This window comes from Hemiscyllium ocellatum (assembly GCF_020745735.1).
Source record: "Hemiscyllium ocellatum isolate sHemOce1 chromosome 27 unlocalized genomic scaffold, sHemOce1.pat.X.cur. SUPER_27_unloc_3, whole genome shotgun sequence".
Taxonomy (NCBI): domain Eukaryota; kingdom Metazoa; phylum Chordata; class Chondrichthyes; order Orectolobiformes; family Hemiscylliidae; genus Hemiscyllium; species Hemiscyllium ocellatum.
The window spans coordinates 1,560,548-1,579,017 of NW_026867498.1; the positions used below are offsets into that span (position 1 = coordinate 1,560,548).

Genomic DNA, 18,470 nt, shown 5'->3' on the forward strand with positions numbered 1-18,470 from the left:
ACAATGGGCTGTCTCTGATTGGCAGGAGGACCAGTCTCCTTCCGGTCCTCCAATGCTGCCTATTGGTCAATCAAAACAAGGTCCCGCGCCTTTTTTTGCGTCCAGCGATGAGCATGCTCAGTGTTTTGCTGACACTGGTAAGCATGCGCACTGCGTTGCTGACACTGGCAAACATGCGCAGTATGCTCTATGGGGATGTTTGTGTTCCTGACAGATTTTAAATGTCCAAATGCCAACGGGGTGAAAAGATTGAGCCACAATTTTTTTTCCCTGCGGCTCGATATTTTATTCCTTTTGCATTTTGTCTGGCTGCTCAACTTTTGTATGACGTTTCCCCTTGTTGTGGGGGCAAGGCACCGAGACCAGAAGTGGAGGGCATAGGTTTAGGGTGAGAGGGGAAAGATTTCTGAGGGTCCGAAGGGGCAATCCTTTCGCACAGAGGGTGGTATGTGTATGGAATGAGCTGCCAGAGGAAGTGGTGGAGGCTGGTACAATTACAGTATTTAAAATGCATCTGAATGCGGATATGGATAGGAAAGATTCAGAGGGGTAAGGGGCGACATGCTGACAAATGGATCACTAGATTAATTAGGAGATCTGGTCAGCGTGGACCGCAGGGTCTGTTTCTGTGCTCTACAGCTCTGAGTCTATCTTTAGATAGTATGGAAAATAAAGAGCATGAAAGCATGGGAAGGGTTAGAGCATGGAGACTACTGCCAATTTGTTGCAAAGGATAGTGGAAAGCTCTTATACCAATTTGCAGAGTAAGGTTGAGGCTGAAAGGTCACTATGGCAAGATGAGATAACAGTCAGTAAAGTTAGCCTCACCTGCTAAATATGATTGACAGGACGGGGACAATAAATATTTGGGACATGACATCAAATATCTAATTAATAATGAGTAGAGTCACCCTGCTTGAGACTATTGATAGTAAATATCTAATCATGACATTAGGAAAATATTAAGTAGGGTCTGGAATGCAAGACCGTTGTTGCAAAAGCTGACATTAAATCTCCAACTGTGACATTAGAATAACATTAAGTAGAATGTAGGAAAAACTGTGAGGGCACAAATAAAGAGATAATGGGAACTAACATCACTGGTTATTGTGTAGCTAGCGTGAGGAACTTTTGATTAATATAGTTGGATATGCTAACAAACACACTGCTCAGCTGGAGAAAACACTGCCTCCTCTGTCCAGGAATAAACGCTGGAAAGGTTGTATTGTTCCTAGGGAGGAGGATGGTCTCTGGCTACACTCTGATATCTATCAGTAGTAAATGGGGCAGAACTATGGAATTTAATCTCCAGGCATTCTGCGAAATTTAATAAGAGAAGGAAGGAAGTAATAAATAGTAGATCACTACAGAGTGCTGAGGAACAAAGGGTCCTTGCTGTCCAAGTTCAGAAATCCCTGAAGGTATCAGTATAGGTCAAACTGATTAAACAGCCTGCAGGTTGTGCATTTTTTGCGAAAAATACAATGTATCTGCAAATATAATTCTGCAAATACAAATTCACCCCCATGGATGTACATGTTTATGTGTGTGAATGAGACAGAGTAAAGTCTATTGCGTGCTGTATATCCCGATGTCTATTTGATAACAGATGCTTTAATTCTGCTGGCATAAATATTGTTATAAATCATAGCTGTTATAAATCATAAATCCCAGCTAGGACTACACTGTGTGTCTGGATGGTTGACAGGCTGGGGATTGTGGCTTGGGTCTTAATTGACTGAATGTTTTATTGTTCCAGAAGGTGTAGGGGTGGGGGTCAAAGCTTCAGCAGAAATCCAGCAGAGCAGAACAGACCAATATCTTACTCTGTGGGTACAGGGACATCAGAGGACAGAGAAATCTTGACCTGAATCCAAGCTAACACCAGACTTCCCTGTGATCAGTGCTTTGATGAGCAGCGCCAAGCCTCTACCTTCACCTCGCTTCCCATTTGACTATCACCTCGATATTCAGAATCCAATCCTTGTCATCCTGAAGCCATGCCTCTGTAAGGAGTCTCAGATCATAATTATTCTCTTCAATGTGTGCAGTCAATTTTGTTACAATGCAGCACACTTTCAGAAACATCGTTTTAAGTTTCAAGTTTTGTGATCTTCAGAATCCGGTTTTGATTGCTGATACATTTACTCACCTTGTCCCTTTCTATCGTTCTCTGATGTTCATTTCCCACATCATGACATTGCTCACTGGCCTTGATTTGGATTGGCCATGCTAAATTGCCCATTGTGCGCAGGTTAGGTTGGTTTGCCATGGGAAAGGCAGGGTTATAGTTTCATAGTAAAAGTAGGAATTGGCCATTTGGCCCATCGAACCTGTTCTTCCGTTCATTATGATCATGGCCGATATATCCATCGTCTGAGATCCTCCTCCCTGCATTGTCCCAGTTACCCTTAATTCCCACACCATGCAAATACCCATCCAACTGTGTTTTGAATAATCTTAATGAAGATGCCTCTACTGCTTCCTTGGCCAGAGAATTCCATAGATTGACTACTCTCTGGGAAAAGCAGTTCCTCCTCATCTCTGTCCTAAATCTACTCCCATCAACCTGAGGCCTGGTCGAATCCACCAGCAGAAATGACTGGGTAGGATAGGGCTTCATCCCCACAGTGCAATGAATTCCCACTTCCCACCAAACTCCCAGATATACTCACTCACCCGGTTGCTGTCTCACAAACAAAAGACTTCCTTGTAACTTCTTTTGCTCCCAGTAAGGGCACAACATCTTGGAAAGCTGCTCTGAAAGTCCAACCACACTTCTGCATTCCCCAGAGACAATTCCAGGATAACAGCACAGAAACAGACCTTCCGGCCCAACTGGTCTGTGCTGGGGGGATATGTTAAGCGAGATTTGCTTGCAAGCAGTTACAAGTATCTGCATCTTGCTTCTGCAAAAATCGCAAGGCAGAATCGTGAGGGTACATTCCAAGAAAGAATTAATTAAAGGAGGTGGTCGACTGGTCGAAGCAGATGGATTAACATGACCGTAGCAATGGTCACGCATATAGGGAGTTAGTATGAACAAGGTAACCAAATAAGACCCTGTGTTGCGTCAGCAAAAGTAATAAGACCCAGCTATCGGGAGGGGGGGTGGGTTGCACGCCCCAGACAGATGTGGTAAACCGATTAGATTAGCAGAAATAAGAGGGGAGTCTGGAACAAACTCAATCTTCATTCAGAGAGAGAGCAGCAACTTCCGAAACTAGTGTTCCAGCTTCTGGATTCAGACAATAGGAAGGCTCTGATTGGCAGGAGGACCAGTCACCTTCCAGTCCTCCAGCCCACAGTTTGCTTTCTGGCGATGAGGCTGTTACTGATAGAATTGAAGTGTCCAAATGCCAAGAGAAGTAAAAAAAAACGGGAGATGCATATTTTTTTCCCCTTGTGATATTTACCTTTCCTACACGCCCCATGACTTTATAAATCGAAATAAGGTCACCAGTCAACTTGTGGTCGTCGATAGGGCGACCAGAAGTGTACTCAGTACTCTACACGTGGTCTCACCAATATCCTGTACAACCTCAATGTGATGTCCCAATTCCTACACTGAACGGTGTGAACAATGAGGGCAAGTGTGCTAAACGCCTCCTTCACCACCCTGTCCAGCAATGAGGCAACTTTCAAAGAGCTATGTCCCCGATTTGGAGATGTCGGTGTTGGACTGGGGTGTACGAAGTTAAAATTCACACCAGACCAGGTGATACTCCAACAGGCTCATTTACAAGCATTAGCTTTTGGAGCGCTGCTCCTTCATCAGGTGGTTGTGTCTTATGATCCTGCTCCACAAACACCCCATGGAGGAGCAGCGCTCCAACAGCTGTGTTTCCAAATAAACCAGTTGGACAATAACCTGGTGTGAGAGATTTTAAACTTTATGAACCAGAACCCCTCCACGCAGCCCCATGAATCTGTTCTACAACACGATGCAGGGCCCTACCAGTAACTGTTCAAGTCCTGCCCTTCCCTGTTTTAGCAAAATGCAACCCTTTGCCTTTACCTGTCACTCTCTCAGACACACACACCCTAACACCCACACCATCTCACAGGCTTATACTCCAGCTCACACACACTTCATTAGCATGCATGCACAAACTCGCACATGCGCACACACACACACTCGTGCAGATACAATCACACATCAGTCAATGGGGTGAATTTGCATTTGCAGAATTATATTTGCAGATATAAATATTAAAATTTTGCTCAAAAAGCAAACAAACTGCAGGCCGTCAATCCATGTAATATTTTATAAATTCCTACTTTGATTAATAGAACCAGTCTGATTCAAGATTCGGACACAGACACTTTTGTGCAGTATCTGAGCTGAGATGTCATCTATTTTTATAAAACCTTAAATTATCTCGAGAGGGTGAATTAAAAGTAGTTCTGGGGTTTACATATTAATGAATTGAAACCTGAAACCCATGGTAAAAGATGAAAGATTAATCTGCAATCTAGATTTGTTCAATATATCCTATCTGTTGCATGACACTGTGATCTTTTGCTATAAATTCTGTGTCTTATGACCCTGCTCCACAGCTACCTGATGAAGGAGCAGCACTCTGAAAGCTCATGCTTACAAATAAACCTGTTCGACTATTAGCTGGTGTTGTGTGACTTTTAACTTTATCTACCCAGTCCAACACCGGCACCTCCACATCGTTTCCAGTGGACACAGCCCACACCTCCCAGTGCTGCCAGGAAACTGTACAATGCCGATGACATGGTGTAGTACCTGCACTCTTGAAAAATTTACAATTTCTAACAATACTGGTTACTCATTCACTGCTGCAACTGATACACAACATTGGAAACATAGTACAGGAGGCTGTCAGAAATGAGCACAACAGGTCAGGCAGCATCTGAGGAGCAGGAAAATCAACGTTGCCTGACCTGCTGTGCTTTGCCAGCACCACACTAATCTTGACTCTGATCTTCAGCATCTGCAGTTCTCACTTTCACCTGTAAGAAATCAGCAGTTTTAAAACAAAAACCTGTTGAGTTCAAAGCTCTCAATGAGAGTCTGAGGTCAGCGTGAAGTTCAGGTAATCTTTATTGTGAAAGATTGTCTACTTGTCTACTTTCACTCCTTCTCGAATTGATAAGACCTGGGTGTAACTAACCTCGAGCTTTTCGAGTCTAATATCTCGTACCTCATTCTTTTCCTGAGTGAACACCGATGAGAAATGTTCATTTAGCACCTCTCCGATCTCTACAGTGTCCACACTCCACTTCCTGCTTCTGTCTTTGATTGGCCCTATTCCTACCCTAATCATCCTTTTATTCCTCACATACCTATAGAAAGCTTTAGGGTTCTCCTTTATTCTATTTGCTAAAGACAGCTCATGTCCTCTCTTTGCTCTTCTTAACTCTCTCTTTAAATCCTTCCTAGCTGATCTGTAATTCTCTATCGCCTCATCTGTACCATCTTGCTTCATCAATATATAAGCCTCATGGAACAGCATCATAAGACACAGAACTTATATCAAAAGATCAGTGTCATGCAACTGATAGAATATATTGAACAAACTTAGATAGTCTTCATCCCTTAGAATGGTTGCAGGCTTTGGTTCATTAATATGTAACAATGTTCTTGAGATGACTTAAGGTTTTATATAAAAAAAGACATCTCCGCTCAGACAATGCATTAAAGGTGTGACATTTGAGTCTGTCAGTATTCCAATCTTGAATCAGACTGGTTCTGTTTCCAAAGTTGGAATTTGTAAAATATTACATGGATTGACTGCCTGCAGATTGTGTGCTTTTTGAACAAAATTGAATGTATCTGCAGTATAATTCTGCCAATACAATTTCACCCCGAAGAGTAGTGTGTGTGTGTGCATGTGAGAGTGTGTGCATGTGAGTTTGTGTGTGTGCATGCTTGGGAAAGTATGTGTGTGAGATGGAGTATGAGGCTGCGAGTGTGAGAGAGTGTTGAGGAGTGTGTGTCTGACTGAGGGGTATGAGAGAGAGGCTTAATAAAAGCAGGGGGTTGTGCAGATAATGGTTGGGCCATGAGTCACTTATAGAACAGACAGACATGGGGAGGTGGTGATGTTCAGGTACTTAGTTCTATGGAAGTTGCATCACTGGTAGACAGGGTGATTAAGAAGGCATCTCGCAACATTGCTTTCATTGTTCACACCATTGAGGAGAGGGGTTGGGACATCATGTTGAGGTTGTACAGGATGTTGGTGAGTTGAAAATGTGTTGCTGGTTAAAGCACAGCAGGTTAGGCAGCATCCAAGGAATAGGAAATTCGACATTTCGGGCCAGAGCCCTTCATCAGGAATGAGGAGAGAGTGCCAGGCAGACTAAGATAAAAGGTAGGGAGGAGGGACTTGGGGGAGGGGCGATGGAGATGTGATAGGTGGAAGGAGGTCAAGGTGAGGGTGATAGGCCGGAGTGGGGTGGGGGCAGAGAGGTTAGGAAGAAGATTGCAGGTTAGGAGGGCGGTGCTGAGTTGAGGGAACCGACTGAGACACGGTGGGGGGAGGGGAAATGAGGAAACTGGAGAAATCTGAGTTCATCCCTTGTGGTTGGAGGGTTCCCAGGCGGAAGATGAGGCGTTCTTCCTCCAAGCGTCATGTTGTTATGTTTTGCCGGTGGAGGAGTCCAAGGACCTGCATGTCCTCGGTGGAGTGGGAGGGAGAGTTAAAGTGTTGAGCCACGGGGTGGTTGGGTTGGTTGGTCCGGGCGTCCCTGAGGTGTTCTCTGAAGCGTTCCGCAAGTAAGCGGCCCGTCTCCCCAATGTAGAGGAGGCCACATCGGGTGCAGCGGATGCAATAGATGATGTGTGTGGAGGTACAGGTGAACTTGTGGCGGATATGGAAGGATCCCTTGGGGCCTTGGAGGGAAGTGAGGGAGGAGGTGTGGGCGCAAGTTTTACATTTCCTGCAGTTGCAGGGGAAGGTGCTGGGAGTGGAGGTTGGGTTGGTGGGGGGTGTGGACCTGATGAGGGAGTCACGAAGGGAGTGGTCCTTGCGGAACGCTGATAGGGGAGGGGAGGGAAATATATCCCTGGTGGTGGGGTGCGTTTGGAGGTGGCGGAAATGACGGCGGATGATACGCTGTATACGGAGGTTGGTGGGGTGGTAGGTGAGAACCAGTGGGGTTCTGTCTTGGTGGCGGTTGGAGGAGTGGGGCTCAAGGGCGGAGGAGCAGGAAGTGGAGGAGATGCGGTGGAGGGCATCGTCGATCACGTTTGGGGGGAATCTGCGGTCCTTGAAGAAGGAGGCCATCTGGGCTGTGCGGTGTTGGAACTGGTCCTCCTGGGAGCAGATGCGGTGGAGACGAAGGAATTGGGAATATGGGATGGAGTTTTTACAGGGGGCAGGGTGGGAGGAGGTGTAGTCCAGATAGCTGTGGGAGTCAGTCGGTTTATAGTAGATGTCTGTGTTGAGTCAGTCGCCTGAGATAGAAATGGAAAGGTCTAGGAAGGGGAGGGAGGAGTCTGAGACAGTCCAGGTGAATTTGACCTTCCTAACCTCTCCGCCCCCACCCCACTCCGGCCTATCACCCTCACCTTGACCTCCTTCCACCTATCACATCTCCATTGCCCCTCCCCCAAGTCCCTCCTCCCTACCTTTTATCTTAGCCTGCCTGGCACCCTCTCCTCATTCCTGATGAAGGGCTTATGCCCGAAACGTCGAATTTCCTATTCCTTGGATGCTGCCTAACCTGCTGTGCTTTAACCAGCAACACATTTTCAACTGTGATCTCCAGCATCTGTAGACCTCACTTTTTACCCCAGGATGTTGGTGAGGCCACTTTCAGAGTACTGAGTACAGTTCTGGTGGCCCTGTAATTGGAAGAATACTATTAGAGAGGGTTTAATAAAGATTTACCAGGATGTTGTAAGGACTGGAGGGTTTGAGTTATAAGGAGAGGCTGGGACTTTATTCACTGGAGCGCAAAGGTGGTTGGTGGGGTGGGGGGGGGGGTTGACCTCATTGAGATTGATAAAATCATGAGAAGTGGAGGTAAGGTGAATAGAAAATGGCTCTTGCTTAGCGTAGGGAACTCAAAACTCGGGGGGCATTTTTTTTAATGTGAGGAGAGAGAATTAAAAGGAACCGGAGGGGCAACATTTTGAAAGAGGGTGAGTTGCATGTGGAATGAACTTGCTGAGGATGTGGTCGATGCAGGTACAGTGACAACATTGAAACAGCATTTGGATGGGTGCATGAATAGAAAGGTTTAGAGGGAAATGGGCCAAATGCAGGCAAGTGGGATGTGGGAATATGTGTTTAAATGGAGCGGTGAGCTTTCCCAATGTAGACAGGGCTCCTCGAAACGTGGCAGTGTCCCCCCAGCAGCTGCAGAGCGAGACAGGAGAGTTTGTTTTTGTGAATGAGCAGTTGTAGCGCGAGGTGGCTGTTGCTTGGTGACGGTGAGGCTCCCCCGGCCCCGCCCATCCCCCCGTGCAGACGTCACGCGGGGGCGAAGGCGGTTGGGAGGAGAAGTCGCTCGAGCGAGGAAGCGGCGGGAGGGCGGCCGTTAGGAAAATGGCGCCGTGCGGCCCGGGGCAGACACCCGGCACTGGCCGCCGCCGCCGCCTTCCTGGCGCAGCTGCTGTGTCACGGCCACACCGGCCGGCTGTACAGCAGCCAGGAGCCGGTGAACATTCTGGAGGCGGATGGGGTTAAGGACCTGCTTGGGAACTGGTCGGGCGCCTGGGTGGTGGAGTTCTACTGGTCGTGGGGCGGCCCCTGTGTCAACTATGGGGCCACCTGGAAGGTACTGGGCCCGGGAGGTGAAAGGTGAGGCAGGTTGTGGGGGGGACGGAGGGGAAGGAATGTGGGGCCTGTCCTGTCACAGTCACATTTTACACTCACTTTCCATCTGCTTTTACTGGCGCTTGTGCTGTTTACCCCTCACTGTGTGTTTAATCCTTGTGCTGTTTGCCCCTCACTGTGTGTTTAATCCTTGTGCTGTTTGCCCCTCACTGTGTGTTTAATCCTTGTGCTGTTTACCCCTCACTGTGTGTTTAATCCTTGTGCTGTTTACCCCTCACTGTGTGTTTAATCCTTGTGCTGTTTACTCTTTGCTGTTACTTGTGCAATTGCTGAGGGTAGTGTGTAAATACTAGTGACGGATACTATGCACCAGCATGTACATGTTCCTCAGTCATTGAAGGGGCAGGACCTGTTGAGAATGGTTAGTAAAGTATGTGGTGAACTAAGCCCGTTTAACATGGAGATAGTTTGGTTTTTGAAAATATATACTTTTTTATTATTCAGAGTCACAGAGTTGTACAGTATGGGAACACATTCACTTTTAGATTAGATTAGACTTAGTGTGGAAACAGGCCCTTCGGCCCAACAAGTCCACACCGACCCGCCGAAGCGAAACCCACCCATACCCCTACATTTACCCCTTACCTAACACTAGGGGCAATTTAGCATGGCCAATTCACCTGACTGTGGGAGGAAACCCACGCAGACACGGGGAGAACGTGCAAACTCCACACAGTCAGTCACCTGAGTCGGGAATTGAACCCGGGTCTCAGGTGCTGTGAGGCAGCAGTGCTAACCACTGTGCCACCGTGCTGCCCATGGTGCAACCTGCCCATGCCAACCAGATATCCTAAATTAATGTAGTCCCATTTGCCAGCACTTGGCTCATATCCCTCTGAGCCCTATATATTCATATACCTATCCAGATGCCTTTTAAATGTTGTAGTTATACCAGCCTCCACTGCTTCCTCTCGCAGCTCATTTCATACATGCACCATCCTCTGCATGGAAAAGTTGCCCCTGCGCTACCTTTTCTATCCTTCTGCTCTCACCCAAAACCTATGCCCTGTAGTTGTGAACCTCACCCCTACTCTGGGGAAAAGACATTTTAAAAAAAGTTGAGCAGCCAGCTATAAAATGTTGAGCCTCATAGGGGAAAAAAAACTGTGGCTCGACCCTTTATTTCTCCTCTTGGCATTTGAACACTTAACATCTGTCGAGAACACAGCATCGCCACAGAGCACATTGCGACTGCTCCTCAGTGTGAACAACAGTGCACATGCTCGCTCATGTCACCAATACATTGTCCATGCTCCTCGCTGTCAGCAGAAAAGGAGACATCGTTTATCTCTGTTCCTGAAGGTTTTCACTTTATTCTTAAAGCTGTGTCCTCTGGTCCTCGTCTCTCCTACCGATGGAAACATCTTCCCAATGTCATTGCACTGTAGGGATGAAGTCCTACCTTGTCCGGTCATTTCTGCTGGTGGGTGACACTAGGCCTCCAGGTTACAGGGAGTAGCTTTCAGACAGAGATGAGGAACTGCTTTTCCCAGAGGGTCGTGAATCTATGGAATAATCTAGATTAGATGTGGTGCTGGAAAAGCACAGCAGGTCAGGCAGCATCCAGAGCACAGGAAGATTGATGTTTCGGGCAAAAGCCCTTCATCAAAATCTATGGAATACTCTGGCCAAGGAAGCAATAGAGGCAGCTTCATTAAGTATATTCAAGACACAGTTGGATGGGATTTGGCCTGGTAGGGGAATTAAGGGGTTCCTTGGGGCAGTGCAGGGAGAAGGAGATGAGACGATGGATAGATCAACCATGATCTTAATGAATGATGGAGCAGGCTCACTTGTAGCAACTGGAGTGAATCCAGAGAGGGAGCAGACTTTACCACCTCAGGTATGTGTCTTGGTTACCCGGGTGAGGAGAGACAGAAGTTCAGGTTGGGACTGTTTTCCGCAGCTTGCCAGAGTCTGAGGAGTGACCTTATATGCTTTTATATCATCATGAAGGGCATGGATAGGGTAAATAGATGTGATATTTTCCTTTGGATGGGGCAGTCCAGAACTAGAGGGTAATAGGTTTAGGATTGAGTGTGTGGTACTGCAGCAAGTCAGGCAGCATCCAAGGAGCAGGAAGATTGACATTCCGGGGAAACGCCCTTCATCAGGGAAGTGTGTGTGAGAGCATGTGTGCCTGCTTGATAAAGTGAGATTGTGATGGAGTATGAACTTGCGAGAGGGTGTGTGTGTTGAGAGGGTGGTGTATGTGTATGTCTGAGAGAGCGCGTGTGTGTATGAGAGGGGTACGGATATCAGTGAGGGGTTGCATTTTGCTAAAATAAAGGAGGGCAAGACTTGAACAGGTAATGGTAGGGCCCGAGTCGTGTTGTGGAACAAAGACCTGGAGGTGTTCAGGTTCATTGTTCGTGGCAGTTACATCACTGGTAGATCAGTGGGGTGAAGAAGGTGTTCAGCACGCTTGCCTTCACTGTTCACATGCTGAGTACAGGTGTTGGGACATCATGTTGGAGATGCACACAGAAAGTACATTATTCAGACGGTGATAAGTGTCTGGAATGCATTGCCAGCAGAGGTAGTAGAGGCAGGGACGGTAGATTCATTTAAGGTGCATCTGGACAGATGCATGAGTCATTGGAGAGCAGATGGATACAGATTCAGGAATTGTGCGATAGGTTTAGACAGGGGATTTGGATCAGCTCAGGTTTGGAGGGCTGTAGGGCCTATTGCTGGGTTGTAAATTTTCTTTGTTTTATGTTGAGGTTGTACAGGATGTTGGTGAGGCCATTTTTCTGGAGTACTGAGTACAGCTGTGGTCGCCCTGTAATAGGAAGAATAGTATTAGTGGCCAGACCAATGAGGAGCACTGGAACACCGGAGGGAGTCTGGTCCTCCTACCATTCAGAGCAGCCCTATTGTCTGAATCCGAGACGTCGATTTTCCTGCTCCTCGGATGCTGCCTGACCAGCTGTGCTTTTCCAGCACGACTTCAATCTTGATCCATGAGCTTCTGAAGCTGCTGCTGCTCCTCCCTCTTTTGAATGAAGTTTGAGATTCATCCAAGACTGTAATTTCCTTCCTCTGTCCATCAGCACTCTCTTCTCTCACTCCCTTTTCTATTTCTTTTATTTTCTTGCTGGGATCCAATTGTTGACTTGCAGCAACTGAAAAGAAAGGGAGTGAATCCAGAAAGAGGCCAGACTCTGGAAAAGCTGGTCCAGGTCTGTGCCTCAAACACCTGGCAAGTGCAGTACCACAGTGTGAAGTTATAGTCTTTGCTGTGGGAAAAAAAAAGCAGAAATGAGGTGTGTTGTTTAAATGGTGATATATTGGGAAGTGGAGAAAGTGAGGACTGCTAATGCTGGAGATCAGAGTCAAAAAGTGCAGTGCTGGAAAAGCACAGCAGGTCAGGCAGCATCCAAGGAGTAGGAAAGTTGACCTATCGGGCACAAGCCCTTCATCTGGAATGATGTGGTTTCGGGTGAGAGGGGAAAGATATAAAAGAGACCTAAGGGGCAGTCTTTTCACACAGAGGGTGGTACATGTATGGAACAGCCAGACAGAATGCAAAAGGAATAAAATCTTAAGCCACAGGAAAAAATGTGATTCTATCCTTTTTTTCCGATTTGCATTTGGATGCTTAAAAACGTCAGTAATAACGGCATCTCCGCAGAGCATACTGCGCATGCTCCTCGGTGTCAGTAAGGCATAACGTATATTTGCTGGTGTCAGCAAATCACTGCGCATGCTTCTTGCTGTCCGCCGAAAAGGCGCGCGAACTACTTTTGACGAACCAATAGAATGCCAAGGAGGACCAGAAGAAGACCGGTCCTCCTGCCAATCAGAACCCCTCATGGTGTTTGAATGCGGAAGGTGCACCATGAGTTTCTGAACCTGCTGCTGATTCCCTGCCTCTGAATGAAGATTCACCTTCACGCCGGACTGCAACTTCCCTCCTTTGTCCCACTTCTGAGAGTACGGCGCTCTCTTTTGCCACTGCCGTTTTCCATTTATTTTTAATGCTGGGCTCAAGGGACGTGGGTTTTACTCCCACGATCCAAAGATGTGCAGGTTAGGTGAATTCCCCATTGTAATCAGGGATGTGTAGGTTAGGTGCATTACTCAGAAGTAAGTGTAGAGTCATAGGGAAATGGGTCTGAATGGGTTGCTCTTCGGAGAGTTGGTTGGACTGGTTGGTCCGAAAGGCCTCTTCCCACACTGCAGGGATTCTATAAATTATTGACTTGTAGCGACTGAAAGGAAAAGTTTTTTTTTCCCCCAGGAAATCCTTTTCAGCTTTCAGGCTTCTCCAGCTCCAATTAACATGAAGGAAAGGTCAAGCTCAGTGGGAAAAGGCTGAGTAATAGCATATCTTAGCTCTCACCCAAGTATTCTCCAAAGAAAACCATACATCTGGATGGGGATATGAATAGGAAGCATTCAGAGGGATATGGGCCAAATGCTGGCAAATGGGTCACTAGATTAATTTAGGATATCTGGCTGGCCTGGACTGAAGAGTTTGTTTCTGTGTACTCATTACTCACGCCCCTTTTCTAGGTGTTCCCTATACCAGCTGTTATTTTCATGAAATAATCTGACAATTGTTGACTTCCATCAACCTCTTTCCATCTCTCTGCAAAGTGTGGTTGACGTTGGCAAGTTCAATCCTCCTCCGGTCCTCAGGAACACACTATAATGCGCAACGTTCTCAATGCCTGTTTAACGTTCAGTGGGGAAACTACTTTCAGTCCAACAGTTCGGAGGAATTCTGTCGAAATGTTTTTGGCAAATGCACTACTCCCACGAAAGCTCGTGGACCCTCAGTTAAAATGCTTTTAACACCCTGTATTTTTTAATTTCCCCGCCTTCCCAGGATGCAGAATTTCTCTCACCAGAAATTGTTTGCCCTGAAAAAAATCCAGCAGGAAGATGATTATGGCGCTCTCAGTAAAAATATCTCATGGGTCACCCAAGATTAGAAATGGAACAATATCTCTTTTCAAAGAAACTGTTTCGTTTGCCCTTTCAAACCTCCTCGAATTTAAGGTGTTCCATTGTAGCATTTAATTATGATCAATTAAAAGCAATATCCAGTCTCATCTGAGGGAGGAACTGACTCAACAAGTGAAATAACTTTTCAGTCTGCTCTTTAGATGTGACTTCCTCTCCCTCTCTCTGATGCAACAGGATTACCAGAGCTGGAAGTACCACTCTCGGAATACAGTTGCTGATCGACAGTTTACTTCGACTGCTTAACATAAGGATTTAAAAGCTGCTAGCCCGATCTCGCGCAAAGCACAAAAAACAAACTGTTCACCCGTGCCTGCGCAGAGGAGAAATTTCACTTGGAATAGATCACAAAATAAGAACTGTTACCAGTCCCACAACTCATGTGTATCCCATGGACAAAGTTAAAAATCGCACAACACCAGGCTATAATCCTGGTTTGTTTGGAAGCACTAGCTTTCGGAGCGCCGCTCCTTCATCAGGTGGCTGTGGAGAATGAGATCATGATCACAATTTATATCGAAAGGATTCTAGTGTCATGGAAATGTGACACATCAGACAATTTTAGATTAAATCTTTTCACCTTTAGAATGGGTTTCTGTTTTTTTGCATGTCAATCCCAGAACTTGTTTTTTGTTACCTTCTCAAGAATGTCATTCAAATGCACAGCTTTTCTGACAATAAGTGTGAATTCTGTCTGCACCCGAATGTTGAGTCAGACTGACGTTTTGCTTAGAGAAAAACTCTACATTTAAATGACATTTTTGAGAAGGTAATTTATAGATTAGGGTGTAAAGGTTCGGGTGGATTGGCTGTGGTAAATTACCCATAGTGACCCTTGATGTGCAATTTAGGGTTGATGGGCCATGGTATGGATGTGGGCGAGATGCTCTTTGAAAGGCTAGCATGGAATAGATGGGCTGAATGGCCTGCTTCCACATGGTTCACATTCTATGACTCACCCCACAAAGGAGCATTTTATCTGCATCAATCCTGTCAAGCCCCTTTCAGAATTCTACTGGTTTCAATAAGGCCACTTCAATAAGATCCCATTTGTCTGCGTTTGGCCCATGTCCCTCTAAACCTTTCTATTTATGTACTCATCCAAATGTCATTTAAAATTTGTAACTTCATCTGCATCTACCACATCCTCATCCAACTTCATTCCACGTGTAAACTGCCTTCTGTCAAAACCTTGCCGCTCAGGTTCCTTTTAAATCTCTCTCCTCTCACTTTAAAGAAATGTGCCCCCTAGTCTTGAGCTCCCCTACGCTAAGGAAGAGCCCTTACCTCCACTCCCCATGATTTTATCAATCTCAATGATGGCACCCCTTAATTTCCTGTCCTCCAGTGAATAAAGTCCCAGCTTCTCCTGATAACTCAAACCCTCCCTCCAGTCTTGGCAACATCCTGGTAAATCTTTACTGAACCCTCTCGAATAGAATTCTCACACTCTGCACTCCTGAAACATTTACAATTTCAAACGATACTGGCTGCTCATTCACAGATCCAACTGATCAGCGACATGGGAAGCTTAGTGCAGGAGGCTGAAGAAATGAGTAGCTTTAAAACCAAAACCTCTCGGAGTTCAAAGCCTTCAATGAGAGTCTGAGCTCGGCGTTAAGTTCACTTCACCTTTATTGTGACCCAACTTTGTTAAAGCTTCAAATCCCCCTCAGCAAAAAGGCAGAGAAAAAGTAGCTGCTTTTTAAACAGCTCAAGATAAAGCACACTCACTCACGCGTATACGCCCACCCAACCTCACTGTCTTCACTATTGGTCAGCACCGAGATGTCCCTTTCTAATTGGATCCTTGGTACAGCCGTAACCCGGAGGAAGTGTTATGTTATTCAGGTGGATATCCTCAATAGGTATGGGTTACTACCGGATTAAACTACAGTACCTCGGGCATATACCTGAGGCCGTTACCTGTCAAGTTTACCAGTGGTCCCTATTGACTGTATGGTCCTGATAGTTACAAACTCGGCTGGGTTTATCGCAGGTCCCTAGGTCCCTTCAGTTTATCCTTTCACCTAGGAGTGAGAGGGATTCACTTTAAGTCAATCCTAATGCCTTCTCAGCTAAGTTCTAGACTTAACATACCAACACAAAGGTAAACATATCTTATCAAATAAAGGTTCGGCGAATACGAAGTGTGTGGTGTAAAATATAATCGAAATTTATCACTATAATAAGTTGAATACTCACAATCGGATGTTTTTGAATGTTCTTAAAAGATAGCTAGGATAAAAGCAGAGCTTAATACCTGAGTGTCCCAAATGGGATCTTCTTAGACTAGCGTGTTTCAGCTAGTTGGTTCAGATTGTAGCTTTTTCAGGCTAGATTGCAGTGTCTCAACCAAGAATCTTTTAGGCAGGCGTATCTCAGCAAGCTCTTAGCTGTCAGTATGTTTCTTCCAATCGGTCTATATTTTGCACAAATGTGTCTTTTCTGCAAGCCTGGTGGTTCAGAGGATCTGCAGTTAAGCCGAGATGGTTAGGTGACTCATTGTCTGTGTTTCAAGACAAGAGTGAGTTCTGTCTGTTTTAGCTCTGCTTTTTATCCTTTACAGTCTAAGTTAAGCAATTACATCATTTGTTTAAAGAACTGGAATCTCAAACTGTGCCTCGGTCAGCATTGTTTCAAGGTCGCGTTAAACACTAATTAGCTGAGAAAACAATAAGTAGCTGATAAAAAAGCAGCTGCCACGTAGTCATAGTTATACTTAATTGTTGCTAGGCTAAAATACAATAAAGAGTTAATAGCATCTTTGTTGCTACAATATAATATAATCAGGTAAAATTCCACAGAGGAATCGAGTCTTTTCATGAAGAAGTAATGGATCCCGTGACAGAAGCATTGCCTCACTCAGCAACTTCAACCCATACCCTGTATAACGCCATCTGCTGCAGCGGGATTCAAACCCGGGAGTCCCGGGAGCTGGGCTGATTGTCATTATTCACTGGACTTTCAGCCTTCACTCCTTCAATCCCCCTGCGATGGTACGTGAACTCGCTGGTGCCTCCGGAGTTGGGAGGAGCTGGTGAAGGCCTTCCCACACTTGGGGCAGGGGAATGGCCTCTCCCCTGTGTGGACCCGCTGGTGGCTCCGCAGGGCGGAGGAATCGCTGAAGGCCTTCCTGCACTCGGGGCAGCTGAATGGCCTCTCCCCCGTGTGGATCCGCTGGTGCCTCAGCAGAGAGGAGAAATATCTGAAGGCCTCCCCACAGACTGGGCAGGTGAACGGCCTCTGCCCAGTGTGACTACGCCGATGAATCTCCAGGGAAGATGGGAAACGGAAGCCTTTCCCACGGTCTCTCCAAGAGGTGGGTTTTGTCAGGTTTCTCCATGGCCGAAGTATGGAGCCACTCCCTGCTGTGAATTCCTCTTTCCAGGCCGTATAGTTATTTTAGGCTCCACACTCAGTGCGCTGCAATGGTAGGGTCTCTCATCCAGTCCCACTGATGCTGAAAACGTACTTAGACAGGAACCAAAAAGCTTTGCTCCTTCTCACAGAATCATAGATGAAAACCGTTACGGTCCCGATGGATTGAGTGACTGTCAGACATTGACGTCAAAGTGAGGACTGCAGACACTGGAGAGTCAGTATTGAAAAGTGTGGCGCTGGAAAAGCACAGCAGGTGAGGCTGCATCTGAGAAGTAGGAGAGTCAACATTTCGGGCTTAAGCCCTTCATCTGTTGATGTTGAAACTTCCGTCTTCAGATTTTCAAATACAGTAGCGCCTCGACTTACGAACTTAATCAACTTTTCCCATTGTTCGGATAGCGTAAGAATGGTTGGACGGCTGTTCACAGCGCACACGCCAAAGACGAACTGAATGAGATCACGCGGGGCCCGAGAGCTTTTGTGTTCGTACCTTCAATTTCGTACGTACGTTGAAGCAAAGTTTTACGTACAATCCTGTTCGTAAACCGATTTGTACATGAACGGGTTTGTTCGTATGTCGAGGCGCTACTGTGCTCTGTAAAAAGAGATTACAAAGGTCATTAGTGCAGGGTAGAAATTCAGAACAAGCAATTCTACTTTCTGTGGAATATTCTTTTCTTTTGTTATTCCACAAAATTTGGGCAGCACGGTGGCACAGTGGTTAGCACTGCTGCCTCACAGCGCCAGAGACCTGGGTTCAATTCCCACCTCAGGCGACTGACTGTGTGGAGTTTGCACGTTCTCCCCGTGTCTGCGTGGGTTTCCTCCGGGTGCTCCGGTTTCCTCCCAAAATCCAAAGATGTGCGGGTCAGGTGAATTGGCCATGCTAAATTGCCCGTAGTGTTAGGTAATGGGTAAATGTAGGAGTATGGGTGGGTTGCGCTTCGGCGGGTCGGTGTGGACTTGTTGGGCCGAAGGGCCTGTTTCCACACTAAGTAGTCTAAAAAAAAAAAATTCTTTTGTTATTCCACAAAATTGAAAGCACCATCCCACTCTCTCTCCCCCTCTGTTCTCACTCGGCTCGAACTAATTCTCCTGAAGGTGCTGATTCAGGATCTTACGGGACAGAAAAGCAAAAACATCAAGACTGCCGTCTCTCTGAACTTTGGATACCTCCGCCTGAAAGCTAATATCTTTCACAACACTGGGATACTGCTGAGAGTGAGCAGGTCTGATTTTGGGAAGCAAAAAGAAAGTGTCAAGTCAGGGTGAACCTGCCACGCAGCTTCTTGA

The 18,470-nt window shown here is 46.3% G+C and overlaps 1 protein-coding gene across 1 annotated transcript in view; it reads right to left on the reverse strand.

Moving 5' to 3' along the window:
* Nucleotides 1-18,470, reverse strand: part of LOC132808066 (zinc finger protein 420-like) — a 238,857-nt gene that overhangs the window by 125,090 nt on the left and 95,297 nt on the right. The gene's annotated exons all lie outside the window — the stretch shown is intronic.